The sequence below is a fragment of the Lampetra fluviatilis genome, chromosome 26, assembly GCF_964198595.1.
Source record: "Lampetra fluviatilis chromosome 26, kcLamFluv1.1, whole genome shotgun sequence".
Classification (NCBI taxonomy): domain Eukaryota; kingdom Metazoa; phylum Chordata; class Hyperoartia; order Petromyzontiformes; family Petromyzontidae; genus Lampetra; species Lampetra fluviatilis.
Genome location: NC_136300.1, coordinates 2,285,854 through 2,313,314, shown reverse-complemented (window position 1 = coordinate 2,313,314; position 27,461 = coordinate 2,285,854). Strand labels below are relative to the sequence as shown.

Sequence of the window (27,461 nt, the reverse complement as noted above, 5' to 3'; positions counted from 1 at the left end):
GGGACCTCGCCGAAATTGCACAAACCCTGGCATGGTCCCGTACGCCTCATTGCGGTTCCCAACCCACAGACAGCACGCGTCCAGATTGGGTCTCGTCGCTGGGTTGTGCATACGTCGCGCTTGAAACCATATGTTGCTCCCTTACATGATGCGTCATCCCCCAATGTTGCCTTGCCGGGGTCTGTTGCTGCTGACTCTCCCCTGCCTGCGTCCATTGATCTCGCTGGAGCGCCTGTCGTACCTGTTCCAGACAGGCCGGCCGTGACATTGCGGGGGACGAGGGGCCCTGCTCGGAGGACGCCTGCCAGGTCTGCGGGACCTTCGAGCCCTGCAGCCCTTCCGACCCAGCTGCGGGCACGGTCACAGGACAAGCCCAAGACTAACTCTTTAGGGACACGGGACGTCGGTGGACTTCCAGCTGCGACAGGGGGATTACCCCCTGTCATTCCTCGACTTTCATCGCGTTCCCGTTCTGCGAGTGGGCCGCCGACCGTCCGGGACGGGCCGGCGACCCGCACACGTTCCAAATCGCTTACGTTTCGTTGATTGTTGCTGTCTTGTTATTTTTTTCTTACAGTTGTATTTATTGCATGCTTTTGTACGATCGTTGATGTTCATTGCGTTGTTGTTGTTCTTGTTGTTACATTATATGCTTAGTGTCCTTTAGGGGGGGAAGCTCGGTTCGCCGCATTACGATTTGCTATTGGTCAGCCGAGGTCGGCTGGGATTTTTCTACGGGGGAGGGTGGTGTAATGCGGGCGTAAGCGACCTTCCGGAGGTGACGTCACGGGGGGTGGAGTCATGTGACGTGGGGGTAAGGTTCGGGGCTTTAAGCGGGTAAACCGGAAGGGGAAGGTAGTCGGGGTGTGAGCGGAAAAGAGTGAGGCCACGCGGGCAAGTGTGGAGAGGGGGGGGCGCCGACGGCGATCGGGAGCCAACCCCGAAGATAAGAGGAAGCTGCGGAGTGGTGTGCAGCTGGGGAGGAGACAGCCAGGAGGGCTGCGTGTTAGAGGCAGCGGTGTGGCTGCCAGGAGGAGCTGCGGAGAGAGAGAGAGAGGGGGCTGCTTGTTAGAGGCAGCGGTGTGGCTGCCAGGAGGAGCTGCGGAGAGAGAGAGAGAGAGCAAGAAGCTGTGAGAGCTGCGGAGGGAGAAGAGCAGCAGAGAGTACAGCCAAGGGGGGCTGTGTGAGAGAACAGCAGCGGAGCTGCTGTTGTGGATCGGGCCGACATTGGAGTCAGCACCGTGGAGAAGCTACAGAGTAAAGACAGCCGTGTGGGTGTACAGCACGAACCGAATAATAAAGGACACTGAGCCAGACATCGTGGTCCAGTCGTTTATTACACAAGCAAAGCCAGCTATATACTGCAGTCTAACATAGCGCTAAAATCTGCTGTATTTTCAAACTTGCATAATTACGTAATGCTGTCATTTAAATTTGTACCGTCATTGGCACTGCACGCAATTATGATCACTTTGGTGTTAAAAGCTTTAAAAATACAACTTAGCCACTTATAGATAACCAGTTGGAAATACCGAGAATTTGTTCTGCCATTAAAATACTCGGCTCTAGGAAAACGGTTGATTTGCCGGTTTTATACAAATGGAAAACTATACTGTCAGACGAGCACTTTTTTATGATGTAGGAATGTACACATGAGAGCCAGCAATTACTACTATAAGCCAAGAATGTGTGTGTCCCGCGCGTGACGTCACTCCACATGAGGCCTACACCCCCGCGTGACGGCACTCCACATGAGGCCTACACCCCCGTGTGACGGCACTCCACATGAGGCCTACACCCCCGCGTGACGGCACTCCACATGAGGCCTACACCCCCGTGTGACGGCACTCCACATGAGGCCTACACCCCCGCGTGAGGCCCCCCCTATCATTAATATTCATGAGTGGGTGGATTTTTACACTAACGCACACTAACGCAGAGGAAGGACGAGCTGAATTAAATAATTTATTACGCAAAGTCGCTTCAAATATGAAGTTTCTTTACAGAAAGTAACGGTGAAAAACAAATCTACGCAGCACTGCTGCATCCGTGCGTGACGGCACTGCAAAAGAGCCCCCCCCCCTCATTAATATTCATGCCCGCGTGGAAATTGACACTGACGCACAAGAAGGTCGCGCACTCCACATGCCGCTCCCCTCATTAATAATCATGAGTGGGTGACGTCACTCCACGTGCCACACCCCTCCCCAATAACCACGAGCGGGTGACGTCACTCCACATGCCGCACCCCTCCACAATAACCATTAACGGGTGACGTCACTCCAGATGGGGCAACCCCCCCCCCCTCATTAATAATCATGAGCTGAACAATTTCTCAATTGAATATTTCATATTTACTGCAACACACACCCGTCCTTGGGCGGGCAAAAAAGCTAGTTGACAATAAAGGTTTGGGTAAAATAGTTTTATTTAAGTATGGGCGAAATCATTGGAGGGGGGTTAATTAAAAATGTATTTTATTATAATAGTATAATCGAGTGAACATCAGCGGTTAAATAGTCATCTGAATATTTACATAATGAAGGTAATTTCATGCCATGTTTAACTGGTTGTCAAGCCAGTCTGTGAAGGGAACCTTCACTTTGTTGGGAGATTCATAGGCCATGTAGGGACACTCTACATTTAGCAATATTGCGAGACAATCCCAAGAAAACTATGACAGGTGGAGTTGACTGTACAAATACATCTTCACACGCAACAAGCATGCAAACACATGTGGACGCACGTTGTCAATCGGCTCTTGAGGATTATATTATCATTGCATGCCGAAACTACACACGGTACGTCAAGGCCGTAATTGTAATATTGGGGGGGACACATCCCCCCAATATTCAAATATGCTCAAAATGCCCCCCCCCCAATATATTGCTATAAAATATTTCAAAGAATAATAATTGCAATGCTATGTAAATAAAAACAATTTGTTAAACCTTGGCCACTATATCTGGACTTGTCTTCATATAACAATGCATAGATTTCTGTTTATATGATTGTGGTTATGGTTGTACTTTATGAATCCCTAATCTCTGCCATTACATACAATGAAACAAGAGAAGGTAAAACATTAAAAAACAAAGCAATGTAATCCAAAACACTCTTCGACATTATTGTAATATATAAATAAAAAGTCCATCCCGTGTGTTAGTGACTTTTATTTATATTTTAGGCAGGAAATGAGTTTTCAAATTTAGATTTTTTTTCTTCTGGGGGGGACCTCCAGACCCCCTGTAAGATTTGGTCCCCCCCAATGTAGACTCCGTGGCTACGGCCTTGCGGTACGTATACACACAGTGCGTATGTATAGCCACCGCATCTTCATCACCTGCCATGTGCTCTCCACTCCTGAAGGAAGGCCACCCCAAGCTGTCCTCCATCTCTCACGACAAACCACCGCGCTCCTGCGTACAGGCTGCTATTGATGCATCTCCGCAGTGGATGTCCTCTTAGCTGCCATTCCACTGTTAGTCTTTGTTGGTCTTCATCCATCCTCGCAAAATGTTCTACCCAAGCCCACTTATTTCCCTTTTTACAGCCCACACAATGTCTGTAATTGGCATTTGTTCTCTGATCCGTATGGCTCTTCCTGGCCCCCATTCTCAACGTACGTCTCTCAGCCCCTTTTTTGTGTGCACTTTTCAGCATTTTTAAATCCTTTATATTAAGTTCGCTTGCTTGCTTGCGTGCTTGCTTGCGTGCTTGCTTACGACCGTGCAAATATTTCAGTCGTTTTTTAACCCACTTCCCGTGATCCAATCGAGCTGACATTTTCCACACAGACTCGTTGTGCGAGACAATTAATGTTCGTGAAAAAAAATCCCAAAATTTTACACTGTTTATGGAAAACAAATTAAATATTTAATTACCAATTGCTTAATACTGGCAGACAATCATCTGACCCATAGGTGGCAGCCATCTCAAGCCAGAGGACGAGAAGACTCTAGCCGCCACGCATATAAAGGATTTATAGTGAAAAACTTAGTTTTTACGGGTTTACTTGTTTACGACGAGAAAGGTTGAGTATTTGTCTGCTATAAATGTTTCCCACGCTGTTAAGCCACTTCGTTAAGCTATCATTTGTGGCCAGGTCGCTTCTGAAAAAGAGCTACTACATAGCCCAGTCGGTGGGCCTTATCTGGTAAAATAAAAAAAAAATAGTTCAGTCCAGAGTTTTTTTTCTACATTTTCTTGATCAATGTCCACATCTCTGATCCATGTGCCATATAGAAGGTATTGTAAGCTGATTGGAAACTTGCTTCTTTAGGCACATTGGTACATTGCTTTTTAATTATCAAAGTCAATTTTTTAAAAGCACTCCAACTTCCCGTCGCTTACCTCTTAATTTCATGATTTTGACCCTGGCCCCGCATTTAGTAATTGCCATCGCTATGCACGCTGTTGTGTTTCCAGTTCTCCCCGAAGCAATTAGTTTCTTTGTTCAGGCAATTTTTTGTACATCACCTTTTGTATGTTACTTTAATAACATCATTTACTATTTATGACCGAAAGTGAGCAAGCCTTTGCGATGATGTTTTCAGTACCAGTGTGATTAGCACGTTGCGTGGATGTGCCTTTATTCATAATGTACGTTTTGAACTCGTAGCATATTCCTCCGCTCGCTAATCGGATCCACCATAACGTATAAAATAAAAATGTCTTCCACCGTCAACCTTGCGCAAAATCTACGCAGTTCATGGCGTTGCTGCGGTGGCTCAGAGGCCAGATGCTGGGTTTGCATCCAGTCCAAGCCACCTGTGACTTCACCAGGTTCTCAAGTGGAGTACACCGACAGTCTCTGCTCGGTCACCAGAGGTCGCAAACGGGTTTTTATTCCTTACCCCCCGTACCCGGCCGCACCAGGGTCGCAAACGGGTACCCGTACCCGGCCGTACCCATACCCTACCCGTACCCGGCCAGGTATCGGGTAGGGTACGGGTACGAGTACCCGATTGCGACCTCTGGGATGAAGCCATGTTGCAGGCGCGGGTGGGTTGATTCTAGGAACTTGAATTGTGAGAAGAGACAAGACGTTGGGAGATGAGTGACAAACAGTTACCAGTGACTCATGGTCTACCCGTACCCGGCCGCACCAGGGTCGCAAACGGGTACCCGTACCCGGCTGGGTACGGGTAGCCGGGTACGGGTAGCCGGGTATCGGGTAGGGTACGGGTATCGGGTACCCGGTTGCGACCTCGGCCGGTCACTAATGACTGCACACACCAAAAAAAAAGCCATCACATAAACTTTGATTCTGCACTTAATTCAGCCGATATACGTAGCATGGGTTACATGGACGTACGAGTGATGCTTCGTGTCATGGCATAACTACCGATAGAATGAAATAAATGAAGACTACGAGAAATATTGGTAAACTACGTGGTGAGTTTCATAGCAGATGGGTTTTATTTATGGAAATGTGTGAAGTGTCTGGAGAATAGACGGATGGACTGACACAAAACATCCCAGCCCTTCAAATTAAGTTTCTAAATGTCTGCATGAGAAAACTACCAGCTGTAATGTAAAGTGAACGAGTAATCAGAGACGGAACAAAATCTAAAAATATAAACAATATATTGACTAGTCTTGTCCCCTAAAATTTCCAAAGTCATGTCAGCTTTATTTTTAATCAGTCCGTGGCGCCTGTCAGGCACGGATCAGCCATGCAAGGCGCCGTTTACATCGAACACAATACCGCAAACATTTATTTTAGAAAAGTGTAACATCCGTTTAATTAAAAATCCAATTTAACGGCGCGAAACAACTCTGAGAATATTTCCCCACCACAATGACCATCATCGTCGCCACTACCGTCACCGCATAAGAGAGTGCACGGCTAAGTGCATTGCGCATTCATCGTGTATGCAGAAAACGCCTGCATTTTGCCCGATCTCGTTAGATCTTGGAAGCTCAGCAGGAATTTGAGCCTGGATAGTGTTTGGATGGGTGACCGTAATGCACGGTAAAAGCTGTCATCGGCTGCTACCTTGTGAGCAGCAGAGGGACATTGCGGCAAAATAAATAATTGTGCTGTACCTCTATGATCCCCACATCTAGGCTCCCCGTCTTCACCAGATCGCACTGACACCAGGGTGGTGAATTACGTCGAATAAACCCCCGCTATCTGCAGGGCTTGGGGAAGGCCCTCATCCATCAGTAGATTGACCACAGGGCTGTGCTTGTTGTATGAATGTGTGTGTGTGTGCAATTGCATTGAGGCAGAAGTCCAGCCAGGAGAGTGAGCACATGGTAAACACGCGAGAGCCCAAGTGCTTTCAATTCCTCTGCGCACGCGTGCGTAATTGCCGTTGTACGTTTCAGTTCGTTTTAACACCCAATAGACAAAATCTAATTTTGCCGTTGATGAAATATTTGCGGTTGTATTGTGTACATATGTTGAATGCCTAATCCGATGCAGTGTTAGGCAGCAGAATGACGGTAGGCAGGTACCGTGTAAATAATGGCATTCGGGTGACACACTGGGAACCCATTCCCACTTTCACTGTCACCTATACCTCTGGAAACAATGTCTGAGATGGAAAAATTGGTTTAACCCTAAACTGCGGGCAGTGGTTTTAACGACTGGGGTTGATGATAAAAAACAAATGAGTCGTGTAATTAAATCACTTTGAACCGGAGTAGCCCTCTCATTGCCGACAATGACAAACGTGTGGTTATTTAAAAAATGTATTTGATAATCATCAGACCTTGAAGATAATCCATATTCCTAAATGTTGTCAGCAGGCCAAATACTGGTATCCCCTCTCCCTGTCTGTGTGACCTTGTGCCATTTCATGTTAACGAAAGCAGATAGCACAATCGAGAAGGCCATCTCGTGAATTCGGAGAATGATTTCCATTTGCAAGTTCTTATAAAGATGATTCACCCGCCCGAATTGAAAATTAAGTGAAGGTTTTTGTAAATGGAAAAGAGGCTTTGCAAAGCTGTTGTTTGTGTCACCCTCAGGGCACACTGGGTGTCTTAACACAGTGAGATATTTGTGTGTTTTTGCACGTTACCAACACATTCTATGATGAGGTTTATTTTGATCTCTTCAGGGGAAAGCTGTGTTTTTTTTACATGAAACCAATCATTTTAATTGTGCACTCATATAAACTCGCTGTGGATTAGTTTAACACGTAGGCTTTCGCGACCAATATTCATAATAAAGGTTTTTGGGTTAGTTCGCATTATTTTTAAATGTCGTAACCCTCCACCACCCGACACGGCCAAACAGTAAAAAATGTGTCACGTTTACAAAAGACAAATAGTTCACTACTTTAGCCCACCGATGTGTTGAAGAGTGAATCAACATCATTTACAATTTTGAGTACGACATTTCGCTGGCAATTAGATGGATTGTTACATCCCATCAGCTGAGATGGTGATGGCTTTGTGAGAGGCCTTCATCCAGCAGTCGATTGATTGTGGCTGATGATGACGATGACAAACACAGCAGCCGCTTTGCGTGACTGTTTACGCTTTAATCGTGAGTTCTCACAACTTTGATGTGAGTTCCTGCTCTGAGATTTGTGACAAACGTCAATGCACAGTGTGTGGGGAAAAGTGCATCCCCTGTTGTGCAAATATTAAAAGGCCTCCTCCCTCTTGATGGGTTTTTTCGGAACAAAGTATCTTGGAAAAAACCCTTGTGCAGCCATTCTCGATTGTGGTCCTTTGTCTCGTGACACCATGCCAACAGTTGACTGGGCATGAAATTGGGTTGATGCAAAATTGGGGAAAATGAGCAGAGATTTAAAAAAATGGTTTCTGTACAGTTGTACGTTCACCGTGTCATGGGCGGATCAAAGACGTTGGTCGCATGAGATGGTGTTGTTACCGATTAAAATTTGACACTTTTCATCCTATACTCACGAAAGCTTCAATTTTATAGCTTTCCATCCTGCCAGGTGATTTCATTTGAAGCATAGCTGTGTTTTGTTCCTGATGTAAGCAGCCTTGTTGATCTCAAAAGTAAATAAATTAGTATTTCAGGCTTTCGAAAAACTACATTCCAGACTGTGTGTTTAAATTACAATGCGCCTTGCGATTTTTCTCTGCTCTGATTGAAGGCCGCTCTCTCATACATTTAGCATATTACTTCTGAGTGACATGCGGTGGAACAATGGTTATTATTACAGCCATTGGGAATGCTCCTGAGCAGTGAGATGGAATTCCTCATAGTAAATCTTTTTTTGCGGAATTCATTTCATCAGGCTGGCCTGGTAATTGCATTAAATTCATGGCCAACAACATTATCTGTTTCTAATTGCACACATTTGGGAGAAGCATATTGGGCCACTTGCAGGCAGCTTTTGCTTTTAATAGTTAAATTTCGATTTAAAGCTTTCGTGACTGCAGGGATTCATCTTCTTGGTTCTTTCGGTAAAGTCACGTGGAAGGGAAATACTAAAATAATAAAAATAAAACATAATAAAATAATTCTCACGACGTTTCGGCCACAACGCTTGGTACAGAATGTTGGCCTTTGCGGTTAGCTTGAAAACGTTGACCTTCAATACATTTTGTGCACATCGGGTCTTTGAGCATACACAATTGATGGTGGCACTGTAAGATTAAGTGTAAGTCAAGTCCAAAATGTTTATATTTTATTGCGAAATTAAAGGCAAAAAAACCAAGATGCACCAAAACCGAAGAACTGGAAATGGCAGTCTTAAGGACATAGGAGCGCTTTTGGACTTGAGCACACGACAGGGAAATACATTGAGTGGGTACATTTCTAAACATGCAACTCTCATAACTTAGATTATCAAAACGTTTAATAAAATAACAACTTATTGCTACACCCATTACTTATTTTCGAGCCCTTTGTCAACCAGCTGGTGGATAAACAAGCCATGTTTGACCATATCTCACCACACTGGGTGGTTAATGTTGGTACGGTGAAGTGGGCCTGGTTCCGATACCACTCGTCACCGATGTTCGCCGTGACCTGAATCAAACTCCCATTTATAGTGCCATGTGCTCATCTGTGAGCCCCGCGTCCACCCCCCTCATACATTCTAGCAAAGTGTAATATAATTTGTTTCTACTTCATAAGTCATTTCTCCATAGTTATTTTTTTTTATCATAGGCATCCATTTATCAAGAAAGCTGTTTTTGCTTTCTGGAAATAGTTGGCAAGTAGCTTAAAGGTATTTTTGAAGTCATTCGGCAAACCAAACTAACTGTTAAGGGAGACTTTTTTCTTTACTGACTGGAAACATTTCCTCTCGTACATAGCCAGATGATTTAAAACTTTTCATCCGATATTTGGAGCCTTTTGCCAAAGTACATTTGAACAAAAAAAAATGTATTCACAAGTATTAAATTTGCTATTTCAAACACCTACACATGCTTTGTTTATTCTTCACATGGACGGTTTTCCGGCTTCCGTTTGCCGCGCGCGTGTGATGCTGTCACCATCTCTGTGGACACTGGCTCACGTGGGTTCGGTTCTGTAAGCGTTGTGAACATTCACTGCGCTGTGTTCATTTTACTTTTACGGCCAGCTGTAAAGAAATACATTTTCAATCTAGATTTAAAAGTGCATAGCTCCAATGGCTTCCGAATATCGGACGAGCGTTCCAGACGGCCGCAGAAGCGCATCTGAAATCGCGCGATGCCGTGACCGTCTTTGTTCGATGGCCAGCCAAAAGCCGCTGCGAGGATGACCGGAGTTTGCGTGATGGTTTATGCTCCTTGACGAGATCAGCAAGGCATTGTGGTTCATTTGCGGCAAGGGCTCTGTGTGTAATGAGTGCGGCCTTACAATTCATTCGTTCGGAAACCAGAAGCCAATGCAGCACGGCGAGCGCTGGACGGACGTGGTCAGATGTCCAAATGTCAGTTTTTATTTTTGCCATTTCCTAAACTGCATCAGCAACCTGGGTAACGCGAGGTATCATTGGAAAGCTCTCGCTCGCAACTCAACGGCAGTCGTTCTCGTCACGGCTGTTGTTAACCTCGGTCAAAGCATCTGTGACCGCCTCTGAAGTGCAATGAGTGGTTCACCCCCCCCCCCCCTGGACTTCTTGCGGTATTGGATTTCGTTCCGCTGCCAACCGCACCAGTGCCCAGACACTGTCACGCTCGAGTAATTTGTCATTGGGCGAGTGTTCAGATTTTCTGTTGAGTAGCGAATTAGGAGTCTGGTGACTAGCTTCTCACCTGAGCGTCAGGTGAGTGGTGGTAGGTGTCTGATGTGTGGTGAGTGTCGGGAGAGCCGTGTGAGTGGCGAGTATCTATAGTCGGTGCGTACCAGGCAAGACAGTGCGGAGGACACCCAGATTACATTCACTACTCGCCGGAAATTAAGTACAGTGAAACCTGAATGCAGTTCACGGCGATTACTCTAATTCGCAGTGATGCAAGTGGTGGGAGTGCTTATTTGGTATGAGCCTAAAACCTATTCGTGCTTTTATGGTGCTGCTGCTGCCACCTGTGTTATTACTTTTGGACATTTGCAGGAGTGTACCGGTGCAGCATCTCATCAATATGATTGTTTTATTTAACCAAACCTAGATTTGTATGCAAATCCCCAATAAAACATGTAATTTAAAACACCTTTGCATATATATTTTAGATTCATGTTCATTTAATCTCACTGCCGTATTCATAGAATTGTCGATATCAATACTTCAAACAGTAACGGTAAACATCTTCTTGGTTCTTTCGGTAAAGTCACGTAGAAGGGAAGTAATAAAATAATAAAAATAAAACATAATAAAACAATTTTCACGACGTTTCGGCCACAACGCAAGCAGCCGTCCTCAGGCGAAGAAAGCTTTAAATCGAAAAGTAACGGTAAACCTTGAAATGTTTTTTTTATTGCAACTGCGATTATACATTTATTAACTTCCTTCTGCTTTTCAAATTTAACGGGACAGGTGTTGCACATTTAAATGGTACAACTTTAAAAAAAGATTGCCTTAGAAGTAAATGATTAAATTGTGTAACATTCAAATGTGCACGAGTTTCCCCGACCAAAGGCTTATTATCACAAGGGAGCTTTGTATTACAGGGTTTCAAAACATATTTATTTATTTGTATATCTTCCATCTAATTTCTTTTACATATTTGCTCTAATTATAAAAAATATTTTTATTTATTTCCTTAGTTGTGGGCTGATAACAAAAAATAACGAGGCTCAATCAAGACACAAATTAGCGTGGTGTTGCAATTAAAGCCTTTTATTTTTATTTTTTTACAAATTACCAACAAAAATCAGCTTCATTATTTTTTTTTAATAAATGTGTTAATATCGCTTATTTTCGACGAGACCGCCAATGCCCTTTGTTGTGCGTGACAGCTTCCGGGATTTGAATAGGACGTCGAGCGTGAGGCAGAGAGAAAGCTTGCCTTCATGGCGGGGCATCCGCCGCCGAGATGGGCGGTAAACAAAGCGCCCGGGCCACCATGGAACAAAAGGGGGCCATGTGCATTCATTGTTGTGCTTATCGACCCTCGGTTTCCACGTGGTTTTTCACCCCATTCAAAATATTAACAATGAAACCTCTTCAGGTAAACAGCTGCGAGCTGTGGAACACGGCTAACAAGAGAGTAAAAAAAATAATCCAGTTTGAGAACGAATCTGGAAACCTTAACCTAATTCTCACAACAGCATATTGAACAATAGAGTGCTCTCGGTGAGTGGCAGAGACCGGAGCGAGCGGTGCAACAACATTTGTTGTTGTGCTGTACTTCTATGCTCCCAAGTCTATGTGTTACCGAATAAAGCTAACATACATTCACGTCCGTGGTATTGTAATGCGTAAATTTAATGTTGACGCAGGCGAGCTTTTTGATTCTTTTCATCTTGAACGGCGTCGGCACCCTTGCCCACGCCTTGTCTGCGCGCGGCAAAAAGAACAACAAAAAAGATCCCATCACGGGTAGCGCTGTCATTATTTGCTCTTCCTTTAAAGTTTAAAGGTTGCATTGTGACAGAGCAGCAGGCACTTTATAAGCAGTCGCAGCGTATCTTCAGCCGAGCGGCACGTGTACATTGGCCTTGGGTTTTTTTGCGGCATTTTCCAGCTTGGGGGGGGCGGGGGAGGCGGCTAGAGTAGCTTAATGTATGCCGTATTGTTAAGGCCGGGGCACTCGCTGTTCTTCTGATGTCTGCAGAAAATGGGCCGGGTGGTTGCGCGACGGTCTGGCTTGACCTGGGACAAAGAACGGAGAGACGGTTAACTGATGCAGCGGAGCGACACGGGGCATTCTAAGGGGGCTGCTGGAGTGCACGCTCGAAGCCACCTTCGCCATTTCGTTGCGCGGTCGCCCGACGCGTTGTGTGTCGCGTTGCCCCCTTGTGCTTGCGCTGCCGGATGATGCACTTAGAGGCTCGCGGGAGCATCGAGGGCAGAGCCCTGGAGGGGTGAATGTAAACTGGAGAAACGAAATGAGGCGGCCGATGTGTGTGATGAGATCTGAGCAACAAGTCACCTTGACTGGCGTGTAGCACGTTGTCAAAAAGAAACCACATGGGAAACGAATCGGAGTTTAGGATCTCCAGCAAAACATACCTTTTTGCTATCAGAGATGTTCTACCCCCTCATGGCTGTTCCATGCACCACAAGCCTATGATTCCGCAAACCTTATCTGGTGTCGAGGTTGACTTTATAGACAACACTAATTTATTGGCAATTTTTTTAAAATATTTTTGTGATTTTTTTCTCTCTCCCCCTTTTCATCGCACTATCAGCGTCACGTCACGAGTCAGAGGATCCATTCTGTTCTCTCGCAGGACAGTGCGACCCTCGTCAAGTTAGCGACCCACAGAAACGGATATCATAGAGCTGCCGCCGAGGTTTCTTCACGTGACCTCTGCTCCACACAATAGAGGGCAGCACTTTCCCACCCACTCTGCATGCGCTGTTCGTGTTGGTTGCACGTCTGGATTCTAACTTGGGATCTCAGCAGTACCGGCACAGCACTCTGACCACTGAGCTGCCCGGCCACTTCACCTAGTGCTATTGTAGGGCATTCTGGGTAATACATAAGTGACATTTTGTTTCTGTATTTCTACTGAAAGGTACATTTTATTTAGATCTAATGTACTTCCAGACCTATGTTACCCAGCAGCGTTTGTTTAAGCATGCAAAACCTCTGGACTGTAAATTGTATATCGGTGAAGATGTATGGAGCTTGCATGCAGAGAAAGTACAAACCAACAACCGCTGTTTGTCCCATGCTCGGTGCACTTTGAGGCCACGTGAAGTGTCGAAGCCCTGCTGGCAGGAGGAGGTCACGGAACAAACCCAGGTGCCATGGATTTACCGAGATGACTGACATACACGCACAGTCACCAATGCTGTGCATTTGACTAAATTAATATACATGTATGCTCTTGTAACTCTTCTGCCATGCTTTATCCACTGCTGAACGAAGGGCTTCTCAAGCCATCACCATATTTCACGTCCCTGCGATACAACAATCCGTGTAGCGCCTTGCACACAAGCCGTTTTTCATTGTTCCATCTCCTTGGTGGCCCTCTTTCAGGGATGCGCTCTCCATTCACTAGGATTCCATCTTTAATCTCGACCAGCTCCCATCATCCCTTCCAGTGACGTTTCCCATCCAAGGTTACTCGAAAAATGGTGACACTAATTTAAGCTATTTAACCACTTCACAGTGCTCACTTATCCTTGGGGTTTCACTTGGGTTCTGGCACACGCGGGTAATTGGGGGTTTTAAGTTAAGTAAATTGATACCTTGGACCGATGGTGGTGGTTTTGAGTGTGCGAGACGGCGGATATAAAAAGGGCTGTCTGGTACATCGTGGTGGAGTGTGGCTCAAGGCCTGATGAGGGCAATTACACACGGGTACACAGTCCTGCCGATCAATAGCAAGTCAACTGAGAAACGATAACCTTTTCACGTACCGAATCCGTGAATGCGGGATTACAATTCATTAAATCGCCCGTTGCCCTGCCGTGAATTGATAAATGAACCCTTCCCACCAGCGAAGCAACCCAAAGGCTCCGTGTTCGCTCCCGTGCGAGCTGATGACTCCTAAGTTGCTAACTCGCTGGACGGATTGCTGATCGCAGCGCAAGAGAGCGGAGGCAGCTTTGTTTCCTTGGGTGCAGATATTTTATCCACTTGCGGATGCAGCATGATGACTGACACCTTTACCGGTGCATCAGTGGTCACATACAATGCGTAGTCGTCTTAATATATTTTTCGAGATTTGCTTTAAATGAATGTTTACAATATACGGTCTATTCGTGTCAGAACGATGTAGCCATCTATCGCCAGCTCGCAGTTTGAGAACGTTTTCACTGGTATAGAACATCATTAAGGGTGGAATGATTCAGGGTTGCAATGTTATCCCATTTGAGAAATATGCAGGAATATATTTTTAAAACATTTTCAAATTTGTGACCTGACGCCGGCTCACGGTGGCCTCCTCTTGCGAATGACGTGAGAGGATCTTTAACGTCCACTGCGAGTGAAGCGGGCTGTGCGTGTTACCCTGATTACACCCTGAAAAATAATACTTTTTCAGTTGTACGTGCAATGAGGGAGGGCCATTGCACAAAGCGTCACCTATTACATAGCATTTTCATGCCAGAGTGTTATTGATGATTGCGTTGAGTTCTAACTTTGTATCCACACGGTCTTCTGTTTGCTGGATCGTTTAAAATGTTTTTTTTAGCTTCAATAAATGTCCACTATGTTACGTGTGTTATATTTATGCACATCGCAGTAGTGTCTTATTGTTGGCGTTCAGAAATAAAACCCAGCGCTTTGTTTGCATTATTGGGCAATTACAGCATTGTGCCTTTTTCAATAACGCATGGTAATGGGCCTTATGCAACGTTGTAAATTGAACGGCGCTCATTCTTTTGCAGAAATAGCCGCACACTCGGTCGTCCGTGGGTGGTTTTGAAAAGTTTACCGAATTGATGTGAGTGCTGTTTAGTCATCCCACTCGTGTGATTGCTCTCAGGGTTGAAATGGTGACGAGCTTTTCAGCTGGTCGGTGAAATGCGGGGTAAAACGAGCAGCCAAGAAAACAAATTGCGCTTTGCCCAAAATGTGTCTTTTTTCTGCATTAAGTGAAGAGTACCTCGCGTTCCAATCGCCTTGCCGCATTGCATTGTTGTCACGTTGAGGGGAGACTTAGTTTCGTGTTTATTTTTTTATTTTCTAAACTTAAAAAAATATGTTTGTTTATATTCGTTTCTTCCTTAATAACGTTTACTAGTAGTTTACAGTCACATAGACTGTCACTTGTGGTCCATTCTTGGCTGTGCAGTTCTTGCACGAAGTCACTTTAAATTTTATGCCCAGCAATATCTCCGTTCTGGTGGGTGTACGGCTGATGTATTCAACTTCAGTAATTTCGTAAAACATTTTTTTATCCATGGGGCACCACGGGAAGGGGGGGAGTAGAGTCAACGGATGTAATGCGTGGAAAATATAAAGAAAAGGAACGGGTAGGGGAAGGGATGCCGAGCAGGAAGTCTCCAAGATGGACCAAGATGACGGAGACGGAGACTTGTGTTGCCTCCGAAACGTCGTGATTTTTTTATTTATTAATTTTTATTTAATTTTTTACCTACGTGACTTTACCCAAAAAACTAAAAGTAGGGGAAGGAAAGACTGATCACTGGCCAGGAAGGGGCTGGTGGGCGGTGGGGGTGGAGAAGGAATGACCGGGCCAAGGTGTCGTAGATGATCAGAGTGGGACGCAAGAGCACGAGAGAGAAGGAAGGAGCCAGTAGAAGCGAGCTGCACGGAGCAGTGTCTGTTTTCAGATGGAAAGGGATTCAGATAAGTCGTGTTAATTACGGGAGGCTTGACCTCATTTAGATACAGTGATTAGATGGAGGAAAATCATGGCAATATGTGGGTGGGGGAGAAGTGTTTGATGTTTTAATATGCTTTTAAAATGTTACTTATTTTAGGCATTAGTTAAAATATATAAAGTATATATATTGATAAGAAATGTGAAAATATGGAACACTCTTATCTGAAAATTAAGCAAAGAGGCATGGCACAAAATAATAATTTGCGCAAGCTAGGGAATAAACGAGCAGTCAACAGTAAATTTTACATTGTCTCATTTATTGCGTTGCTTATATTTTCCACAACAGTGCGGATGCATGTTTTGTGTTATGCATCGTACAATCTTGCTTCGAGCTGGGATTCATTTCTTGAAAGAGAGGGTCCTTGTCTATCGCGTGGGGCAGTTCACCAGAGTCGGGGGACGGGTCGGTCTGACTGCCGATGGGACACCGTGTGTGTCAAGGCCGGTCTAGAGTGTGCCGGTGTTGAACAAATGCTGCTGAAGCTATGCATGGCGGTGGTGGTTCATGCCTGCAATCGAGCACTTGGCAGGCAGTGGATCCCGCATGTTGTGAAATGCCCTTCGCGGTGCCATACTCTGGCTCACCAGTAGAAGGCAGTACAGCAAAATGTGGACTCTAATCTGTTCCATCTGTTTTGGATGCAGTCTTGCCTGCTTGTGCGTATGGGTTTTCTCCGGGCACTGCGGTTTCCTCCCACATGTAAACACTGCTATTCCCACTTGCCTCTGGTTCCTCGAGCCTCCGAGTCATCCTCGCTCTTCGAGAGAGAAAGAGCGAATGCTGCACTGCGCGTTACCAGTTTAAGTTTTATATGCCCACAAGAAGACCTTGTGGTTGATGGGAAGTGTAAAGAGTGATGTGTTTTTTTTTGCGCAAGGACAGACGAGAGGGAGATGTATCGTCTGCATGCTTTTTCAAAGAAGCATGAATAGAGATGTGGATGCTTGGAATTGCACTGGATTCAATTCGTCATATTGGCTATACAGAGGAGTAAGTGGGCTTGGGCCGGATGCTGGAAGGGACCGTGACGGGTGATTGAGACCGTCCCCGGCACAGCTGAGGCTATGAGGTCAGCTGGTGTGCAGTGACTCCATGGGCCGTTGCGTGACCAGGGGGGATGACAGTGCTTTGGTGGCAGCCTTCATCCACCACTGGGTAGATGATGGTATCGTGCGTTTGTGATTACATGATTTAGAGATTTGCGGGTTTTTTAACCTGCTTACTATTGTGGATAATGATGATGGTATATTATATCGGTAATTCTATTGAAATAGGTTTATCCTCGAGTAGGCACACATCATGACTTGGGGCATTACGTTACCAAAGATTTTATTATGTTTGCTGTCGTAATTATTTTTGAAAACAATATTTATGTGCCAGATACGTACACTTCATTATACAGTACAATCATTCGGAACGTTGTGCATGAGTATAAATCAACACTCGCTCTCAACTGGATTGATGGATGCATTGGGGATGATTTTTTTGGAAACTTTTCATCAGTCTTTGCACAAAAATGGTTTTACTCCCGATTTGATTCACCCACACACGCCCATGGCCTAACCAAGGCCCCGCCACGGGGCCGCACAGCTATAGACAACAGCGGTGGAACATCTTGGTTCTTTCGGTACAGTCACGTAGAAGGGAAGTAATAAAATAATAAAAATGAAACATAATAAAATAATTCTCACGACGTTTCGGCCACAACGCAAGCAGCCGTCCTCAGGTGAAGAGGACGGCTGCTTGCGTTGTGGCCGAAACGTCGTGAGAATTATTTAATTATGTTTTATTTTCATTATTTATTTTATTACTTCCCTTCTACGTGACTTTACCGAAAGAACCAAGAAGATGAATCCCTGCAGTCACGAAAGCTTTAAAGTGGTGGAACACTTGAATTTTCGCAAATTGGTTTTGAATTTTGAAATCTTTGGTCAGCTGAATCTACTGAGGTTGCTGCAGGATGCGTGGAGAAGAAGCCTAAGTGGACCTGACGCTGCCCGCATGCACAATAGAAAAATTATGCAGAATCTTTTGAAATTGACCTAAAATTGCAGCTTCCCCATATGCTGTCGAGAATGTTGATGTCGTTTATCACGAGGTGGAAATCAATTTACAATGAGAGATTCAAAAACGTTCTTACAAATAAATTGAGCTCTTTAGAATATTGCTACTTCAGCACACGGATTTTGTTTGCCGAAATGAAGCCGCAAAATAATTTGTTCCTGCATCGTTCACGCCGGGTGCGTTGCAGTTTTTCGAAATGTTTTGTCCCGACGGCGTTGGTTGTTGCCGCCGCCGCCGCCGTGGTGAAGTTGTTCCCCTTGCGCGAGCGAAGCTTTGTCCTCGCGATGCGAAGAATGGAACAGGTGAGCGCTAATGGGGTTACGCGACACACGTGTGTGTGCTTGTGTGCGCGCGCGCGCAAGCCATGACACATTGTGTACGGTCTCGGCTTAAAGAAAAGAAAAAAATCAAATCGGCAGACGCTGCTGTCTGTCTCTTTCTGAGTGAGTGGCACAATCCGCTACCCACCATCAATTTAATGCTACCCAGACACAACCGAGCGTCGTTACTGTGAAGGATGGTGATTTTGATATACAAATAATACGTGAAAAAAATACTCGGTATTCATGAGCGTACAATACGCATGCACTTACAAATAAGTGACTGGAATGAATGCCACATTGAAAAAAATTGACGAGCCCAAATTAGTTTAACGTCGGAGGGCATCCAGAAACGTGGGATTTGATTCCTTGACAGCGTCCGATTCGTTGTGACACTTCCTGTGCACGTGGCCATTTGTGTCTTCGAGTGCCCCCAGCGAGTGAGCACGCGGACTCCAAACTCGTTTGCTGCTCAGCGACGGAATGAAATGCGTCGCTCCACAGCACGAGTGGAGATGGACCTTCTTCTTCTTGGTTCTTTCGGTAAAGTCACGTAGAAGGGAAGTAATAAAATAATAAAAATAAAACAATGAAATAATATAATATATTTTTTATTATTTGATTACTTACCTTCTACGTGACTTTGCCGAAAGAACCAAGAAGATGAATCCCTGCAGTCACGAAAGCTTTAAATCGAAATGGAGCTTCTTGTTGAGTGGCGTCTTCTCTTTCCCCTGTTCACTAACAGGGGAGATCCCTCTCCCTTATTTGTTTTGTGTTTTTGTTTTGTTGTTGTGGGTCTGCATCTGTGTGTGTGTGGGTGCACAATTACATTAACACGAGCGCAAGCATAATTATTCTTTATCAGCATTTGAGGTTTTTAATGCTGTATAACGAAGCGATTTAATATTGTAAAACTTTTTTGGGGATTAATATATATCGTTTCTCAACTGCAGTCCCCGTGGTCTACCCATGCTTTCTGTACGTGCCGTGAGTATTTTTTTATTTGAATGTGAATAACAAAACGAAATGGCGGACTGTTGAGGTCTGGAATTAAGAAACGCAATACTCTACGGCTCGATCTGTGGAACAATGGGTTAGCGTGCTGCACTATAAATCCGTCAACCTGTGTTTGACTCGCGTCCACGGCTAAGATCAGTTTAACACGTAGGCTAACTAACATTGTTGACGAGAGGTATCTGAACCTATCCTGCCCAGCACCCTTCACCTATACATACTGACCAGTATGGTGAAGTATGGTCATGCGATCGTCCAGTGGATTATACAATCTTTTAATATGAGCGAAACTATGAAGCTACAATCTTAATTTTAGAACTTTCGTGACTGCAGGAATTATTATTTGTTTCTTTCGGTTAAGTCACGTCTAAAGAAAAAATAATTATTTAATTTAATTTATTATTTTATCTTTAGACGTGACTTAACCGAAAGAAACAAATAATATGAAGCTACAGTTGGAGAGGGCATGACCATCCTCCCTTCATTCACTTCCTTTCAGATGTGTTTCGTAATGCACCTCTTATCCACAGACTGCTTTCATCTTGAGATGCAGACAAACTCATTGTAGCCCCAAAGCATTGTGGGGCTGCCAAAATGTTTCAACTTTCTCTTCTGCTTTCCTTTCATTGCCTTCTCTCGCAACACAGCCGCATCCACTTAGGGAGGGTTTTTTTTTTATTCCACGCGTAAACAAAGTGCGACAGATGATGCGCGCTTATTGATGTGCGACAGAGTTTTTTTTTACGTGGGTTCTACAAACTATGAATGCAGTCCCCCGCTGCTCGCGCTGCTTTTACGATTCGCTTGTTTCTTTGGACACATCTCCACGATGGAATTCCAAACAAAAGTACACTCCAAAACAGGATGAAAATTATACATCCTTCATAGTGTTTCAAATTTAATACATTTCTGGCTGAAGTGTATTTTTGTTTAAGCCGAAGTAGGCGACATTTGATGGATTTCTTGAAAGTCGCTCGGTCATAGTCGGGAGGTCATTGTAAGAACAACAACAACGTCCACGATCCTCTGTTTTCCTCTTTCTTTAAAATCAACACGGCCTCTATCTGTGCGGCGCCCTCCAGATGCGGTCGCATTTGGAAACTTGTCATCATCATCAGCCATGATCTATCCACTGTTACATGAAGGAATCCCAAAGCCCTCACCATCTCTAACGCTCCCGCAATGTAAATCACCCGATATACATCCAAAATTGCGTTGCGTATCCTTCGTCTGCCGTGCGGGACGTGCGGGTTTATGTTGCAGCGTTGCCGTGCGCCGCGTCTGTCCAGGGGTACTCATTTTCGTCCGGCAGAGAATCAACCCCTCCGTTGCACAGCACAGCGAGCGCGACTCCGCCGAGGGCTGCTAGTCATTGCCGGGGGTGGTGGTAGGGGGGAAGGCGCATCGCTTCCATTTCCATTCGGCATCTCTTTACGAAAATACAAATAATCCCCGTACGAGACAAACCTTCTCCCACGGGAGGAGGCCACGACAGCCGGGGGACATTGCTGAATGCGGCGCGAATGCCGAGCGTTGCCGTTGTACGGCCGCAGGAATCATGCCAATGGGGATGCACCCGCAAGGCTTCCCAATAACGGCGCTCTCGCTGCCGGCCCGATTGCTGCCGTGGCGCCCGGTGCAATCTGTCCTATTTGTCCAGGTGCCAGTCGGCGCTTTCAAAATTGATCACGCTCCATCCCTTCCTCCGGAGCTGCTCTCCACGGGGAATGCCGTCGTGCATTTTGGTGATTTTTTTGTTCATCTCTTTTTCTTTTTTTTCCCCCGTTCCCCACACGAGCGTGTGTCCAGCGCATGGCGTGTTGTGCCGTGCCCGGGTGGTTCGCCTTAATTTTACCGATTCACCCGGCGAAGATAGCAACGGGGTATTACCGCGCGCACACACACACGCGCACACACTCGCACACATGTCATCACGGTTGCCGAGCACAGGCACCGATGGATCAAAATGCCAAGTGGCCGTCAAACAAATGGCACCGTTGAAGGTGTAGTAGATGAGAGTTGATGCATTTCTTGATTTGTGCGAGGTTGCAAGAATTTGGGAGAAGGAGCAATGGGACGGAAATCCGTGTTGAACGTGTTGATGATTAAGTTACCGTTAATTTCCTTAGGTTGGATATAATGACCCATTCGTTTCCATACATTTTTTGGATATTTTGTACTTAGCCTTTTGCAAACCAAATTGTGATTGGTGCTTTTAGTTTGGGTTAAATTGCGTAACTATGAGAGCCAAATGGTGTCGTGCACCCTCTTCCGCCAAAATTATTCTCTGGTCTGACACTGATGAGACAAGGCCATGGAGAAGGCTGTCTCTGGTGTAGGCCAATCGGTTTCAAAGACGATGCGTATGTTAAATTTCGATTTAAAGCTTTCGTGACTGCAGGGATTCATCTTCTTGGTTCTTTTGGTAAAGTCACGTAGAAGGGAAATAATAAAATAATAAAAAGAAAACATAATTATTTTACATTATTTTATTATGTTTTATTTTTTTATTATTTCCCTTCTACGTGACTTTACCGAAAGAACCAAGAAGATGCGTATGTTATCAAGAGCATGTTTGTTTGCATGTATTGACACAAGTACTGTGTGGTTATTGCAGGCTTTTGATGCCTTGCAATAGGTTTCCAATCAGTTTAGCACGTAGCTTTTCGCGACCAGTATTATCTATTCGGTGTTTGAACATCTTAACACCTACATTTTTATTTAAAGCTTTCGTGACTGCAGGGATTCATTTTCTTGGTTCTTTCGGTAAAGTCACTTAGAAGGGAAGCAATAAAATAATACAAAGATTGTTTTATATATTTATTATTTAATTGTTAAAAAAATATTGTTTTAGATTTTATTATTTTATTGTTTCCCTTCTGACTTTACCGAAAGAACCAAGAATATGAATCTTAACACCTGTTTTATTGCCAGAAAGGCTAAAGCCTATTCTTACTTTTTTAATCAATTTCAACAGAATGTGCCAATTGACGTAGCTGTGGGCGAACCGGTCTGTTGAGAGGCAATGCACGGACTGGATGCGAGGTTTCGCTGGAAATTGCATCCAGCTTCTTCATCAGGCGACCACCTGAGCCTGCTTGGCAAGTGGCGGCATCTCCCGACCCAGGCCTTAAAGTCGGTGCGGTGACGTCATTAGTCCCAGCAAAGCAGGGAGAACAGAAGTTACTAATAATACTCTCATTCTATAAAGCGTCATTCATGCTAATAGCATGCCATAACGCTGTACATTAATTATATATCGGGATCAAATCCCATATACAGCCACTACCAAAGCAGATGAAAACCCTACTACTGCCAGCCAGAATAAAAAATGAAAAAACAAAGTAAGAAATGGCACCAAAACCAAAAGCACAAACAACAAAGAAGTTAGTTCACTAGGTCACATCCCAATCTTCATGCTATAATATGGAGTAATCGATTTATCTCATGATTAGGTAGTATGCTGTTAACCACCATAATGTTATGTTGCCAAGTTTATGAATAATTCTAAGAAGTATTTTGTAGGTGCTAGATATACACGGATATATAAAATTAGGTCATCATTGGTTCAGCCAACCAGGTGAGCCAGAGGTCAATGTGATTAAATGAAAATTTAATTTGAAGCATCAATTATGTCACAATTTATTAGTGCGCTATTAAACACGCGAATGTTCTCATGATTTTAAGGTTATTAACGTCAGAATGGTTATATTAATATTGCCGGAAGCCGTATATAATCTCACAGGTTAAATTTAATATTCGACTTATTTCTTACCAATTTGTTTTCAAGCCTCAATCAAATGATTAATCTGCAGCTCTTGCTTTTAATATTGAGAACATATCTTTGAATGTCACTGTAAATAGCGTATCTCTTTGACATATTACTCCAATGTTTTGTATTCAAAACGGGCATCGTGGAATTTGATATTCACTTGTTTGTTCCATATTCTTATGGATAGCTTGTGTGTGCTCAATGGTAGAAACATATTTGATAAATCCAGTCTTCCACTGGTGTTGGCTGGTCGCCACGTTGTCAGTTATTTTGCTCTCCGTGGCCCTTTGTGTACAATTGAAATACTTTGATGAGGCTGGTGGCAGTTAAAATTCTTTTTCACAAACAAAGTTTTCCTTAAATTTCGATTTAAAGCTTTCGTGACTGCAGGGATTCATCTTCTTGGTTCTTTCGGTAAAGTCACGTAGAAGGGAAGTAAAAAAAAAAAGTTTTCCTTTTCAAACAGAATAATTATTGAGGCATTATTCCACACTCTTTGGTTCTTTCGGTAAAGTCATGTAGGTATAAAATAAAATAAATTAAATCACGACGTTTCGTGAGACGTCGTGATTTCACACACCTTAGCAGATGCTTCCACAGAATACTTTTTTGCTCTTGATAAATGCATCTGTCCGGATGCTTGCAGCCTCTTGATGCCATCTCAGAAAAACGCAGATATGTATCCACTTAGGCAGCTGGAACTAAACTGAACCGGTGGGCTTAAGGCCCCTGTATTTATACTACTACTTATATTACTGGAAAGTTCTAGAAGTTACTCCAGTTTCCTCTGCACTGAATCTATCTGGAATGTTCTGCAAAATAGGTAAATTTCTAAATATCACTGTCCTGGTCACAAAAGCAAAGTTTGTGGGGAATAATAGGAATTTTTTGTACTTTTGAGGCATAAGCAATGACGAAATAACACTTACTAACCAGGAATAAAATAATTATTGTTACACAGTGTTATGTGGCGGGGTAGGGGGGCAAATCTCAATCCCATGCAGACAGAACAGATGATATTAGTCCACATTTGCTCTCCCGCCTCCTGCTGTGACACCTCAATACCCACGGGAAGGGAGGGCGGCAACATTTGTAAATATAAATGTCGTTAAACCCGCCACCACCCGTAACAAATTGGCATGTTTTCGTTACGTGACAAACCTCACTAATTGGCTGTGTTGATTGGTGCCAAGTTTAACGATACATTTCATATTGGTCGCGAAAGCCTACGAGTTAAACTGGCAAAATTTATATTTCCATTATTGCTGGAATGCTGGCTACGTGCATAGCCACCGCCGCCCAATTTTATCACTCAACTTATTATTTTTTTCGACATGCCTTTTGTGGTGTCAGATAACGCATTCTTCTCTTGTTAACTTTGCTCCCCATTTTCACGAAGCGGTTCATTACATTGTAATTTTATTATTTCACAAGGTGAAACATATATCCATAGAAACCACTTGGCTTCCTTATAACACTGCCTTATAATTTGTTCTTAACCTTGTTCTTTTTTTTGGCTACGAGGAAGCCCAATTTGCATTGCCCCAGCCTGCATTTACTGCTTGCGTTGAAATTCCTCTGGGGGCAGAGACGCCTTTGACAATCTGGGATTTGTCCATGACAATCGAGTCAATTTCATTTCAGACGTCTCCATTTGGGCTGTACGTTCTTTGCCTCGACTCTCTTTTTGCAACAGGTGTTCATTATCTTGTCCCTGCTGCCTGCCGACTCAGAGACTTCTGTGATCCTTCGTTCTTTACTTTGCCCAAATGTACAAATCATACGCTCATCTCTGCACCTTTCACCTCCAATTCCGTCGAATTCCTCCGTTGCGGCGCCGCGTTGTGTTTTGCGATCGTTCAGAAGTCGGTTCATTTCCTGAAGGCATTCGGCCACCTCATTGCGTCGTCACGGCTCGCTGTTGGAGCGCACGTTTGAATTATGGTCGGTGCGGGTTGCTGAAGGGGAGCTCAGTGGTTTAGATATCACGACCCACTGATGTTAACCACAGACGGTAATACAACTCAGATCCGCGGCAGTCCACGGCACAATGCGCTAACCACACACAAAGCAGTAACACACATGCATTTACAGCTAGCCACCTTGGCTCTGTGCAAATAACAATCATTATTATTACGTACCTTCCCCCCCCCCCCCCCCCACAATTTGAATAAGAATTATGGGCACATTTGCTTGCTGCTTCTTCTTCACCCGTGACTTTATTTGGTAAAATTGGAGTACCTTCCCCCCCCCCCCCCACAATTTGAATAAGAATTATGGGCACATTTGCTTGCTGCTTCTTCTTCACCCGTGACTTTATTTGGTAAAATTGGAGATTGTGGCGTGTGTGTTGAGCGACGCATACCACAGCGCGGCCGGCGCTACGTGGGAGCGATGCAGACCATCGTTTTGTCATCCCTCCCCCTGCTGATCGATGGCCTGGCCACCGCGCCTATTGTGCGCGCAGTTTTGACATTTGATGCGTATCGATTGCTTTCTCACGGCCCCCCTCCGGACGGAACACGGAGAGGGTTGGGACACGGAGAGGGTTGGGACACGGAGAGGGTTGGGACACGGAGAGGGTTGGGACACGGAGAGGGTTGGGACACGGAGAGGGTTGGGACACGGAGAGGGTTGGGACACGGAGAGGGTTGGGACACGGAGAGGGTTGGGACACGGAGAGGGTTGGGACACGGAGAGGGTTGGGACACGGAGAGGGTTGGGACACGGAGAGGGTTGGGACACGGAGAGGGTTGGGACACGGAGAGGGTTGGGACACGGAGAGGGTTGGGACACGGAGAGGGTTGGGACACGGAGAGGGTTGGGACACGGAGAGGGTTGGGACACGGAGAGGGTTGGGACACGGAGAGGGTTGGGACACGGAGAGGGTTGGGACACGGAGAGGGTTGGGACACGGAGAGGGTTGGGACACGGAGAGGGTTGGGACACGGAGAGGGTTGGGACACGGAGAGGGTTGGGACACGGAGAGGGTTGGGACACGGAGAGGGTTGGGACACGGAGAGGGTTGGGACACGGAGAGGGTTGGGACACGGAGAGGGTTGGGACACGGAGAGGGTTGGGACACGGAGAGGGTTGGGACACGGAGAGGGTTGGGACACGGAGAGGGTTGGGACACGGAGAGGGTTGGGACACGGAGAGGGTTGGGACACGGAGAGGGTTGGGACACGGAGAGGGTTGGGACACGGAGAGGGTTGGGACACGGAGAGGGTTGGGACACGGAGAGGGTTGGGACACGGAGAGGGTTGGGACACGGAGAGGGTTGGGACACGGAGAGGGTTGGGACACGGAGAGGGCTGGGACACGGAGAGGGTTGGGACACGCCGCCCTTCCCTGCCATTCCACCCACTGCGCGTTTGGCACACCGGCGAGAATAGCCTGTGGTCATCTTAATTCCTGCGACTACCCCCCCCCCCCTTGCATAACCCCCCCCCCCCCCCCAAGTCTCTTAGATTTTTGGAGCAAAACCTAATGGTCCATACCACACAGAATGCACCCGATTTCGTCAGACCTCAGACGCTCGGCAGGGTTGGGCCTGGATGGGCGACCGCGGTGTACTCCAGGTTGTCATAGGCTACTGCGGGGACGTGCTTCATGTATCACAAGTTACATTTGAATGTGTAACTTTATTGGAGGACTGTGTGTCGTTGTCTTGGTGTGGTCTGGGACTGTTCTTGCTGTTGTTTTGCTGCCTTGGCTAAGCTTGGGAATTGGTGTACTTGTGCAATTTTACGAATTTATTCTTCGGGTTTGCTTTACTTTCCTATACTTTGCACTCCGATCGTGTTTTGTACCGTTTGTTGTCGTAACGTTCTGACCCACGCCCCTACTGGACATCTGTGAAAAAGAGCTTCATAGCTCATCGGATTTCTCCAGGATAAATAGTGTGATTCTGATGTACACAACGGCGAGCTGTGGAGTCTGATGGGCAAAGAAGAGGAAACCGCAACAATCCTTTCAAGAAGAAAATCTGGCAACACTTAACGTAGGCCACTTGACCAGCATCATAACTCATCCTCGTTAATAGCAAAGGACAGACGGCAGGTCTCGACAGTCCTTTGTTGTCCGATGCTTCTGTTCTCCCACGTTGATGCTGTTCACCTTCATAATCCGCACAGACCAACGTGGTGAACTGTGGTTAAACAACTGCCCCCAATACCTTACTGGAATTGGTTGGTTCTCATCCAGCAGGGGATTGACAAACGTTCACCGAAACGCCCGCTTGCTAAAAACCTCCTCCGGTGAGACGGTGCTGTGGTGTCGCTAATTTTTTCCCCTTCCCGTGGGGCAAATTGGGTCATTCAAAAATATATATTTTTTCTCTCGCTATGCCCACCTTTATGAAAACAATACTTTAAAAAAGATTTCAAAAAAGTAAAGGGGCAGCCCTGCAACTGCTTGCTCACACTGCTCTATTGCTGCCAGGATGGCCTC

At 45.3% G+C, this 27,461-nt stretch overlaps 1 protein-coding gene across 2 annotated transcripts in view; it reads left to right on the top strand.

Annotated features, from left to right (window-relative positions):
• The window catches only part of DUS2 (dihydrouridine synthase 2), a 143,094-nt gene that overhangs the window by 17,214 nt on the left and 98,419 nt on the right, over nucleotides 1-27,461 (top strand). The window lies entirely within an intron of this gene.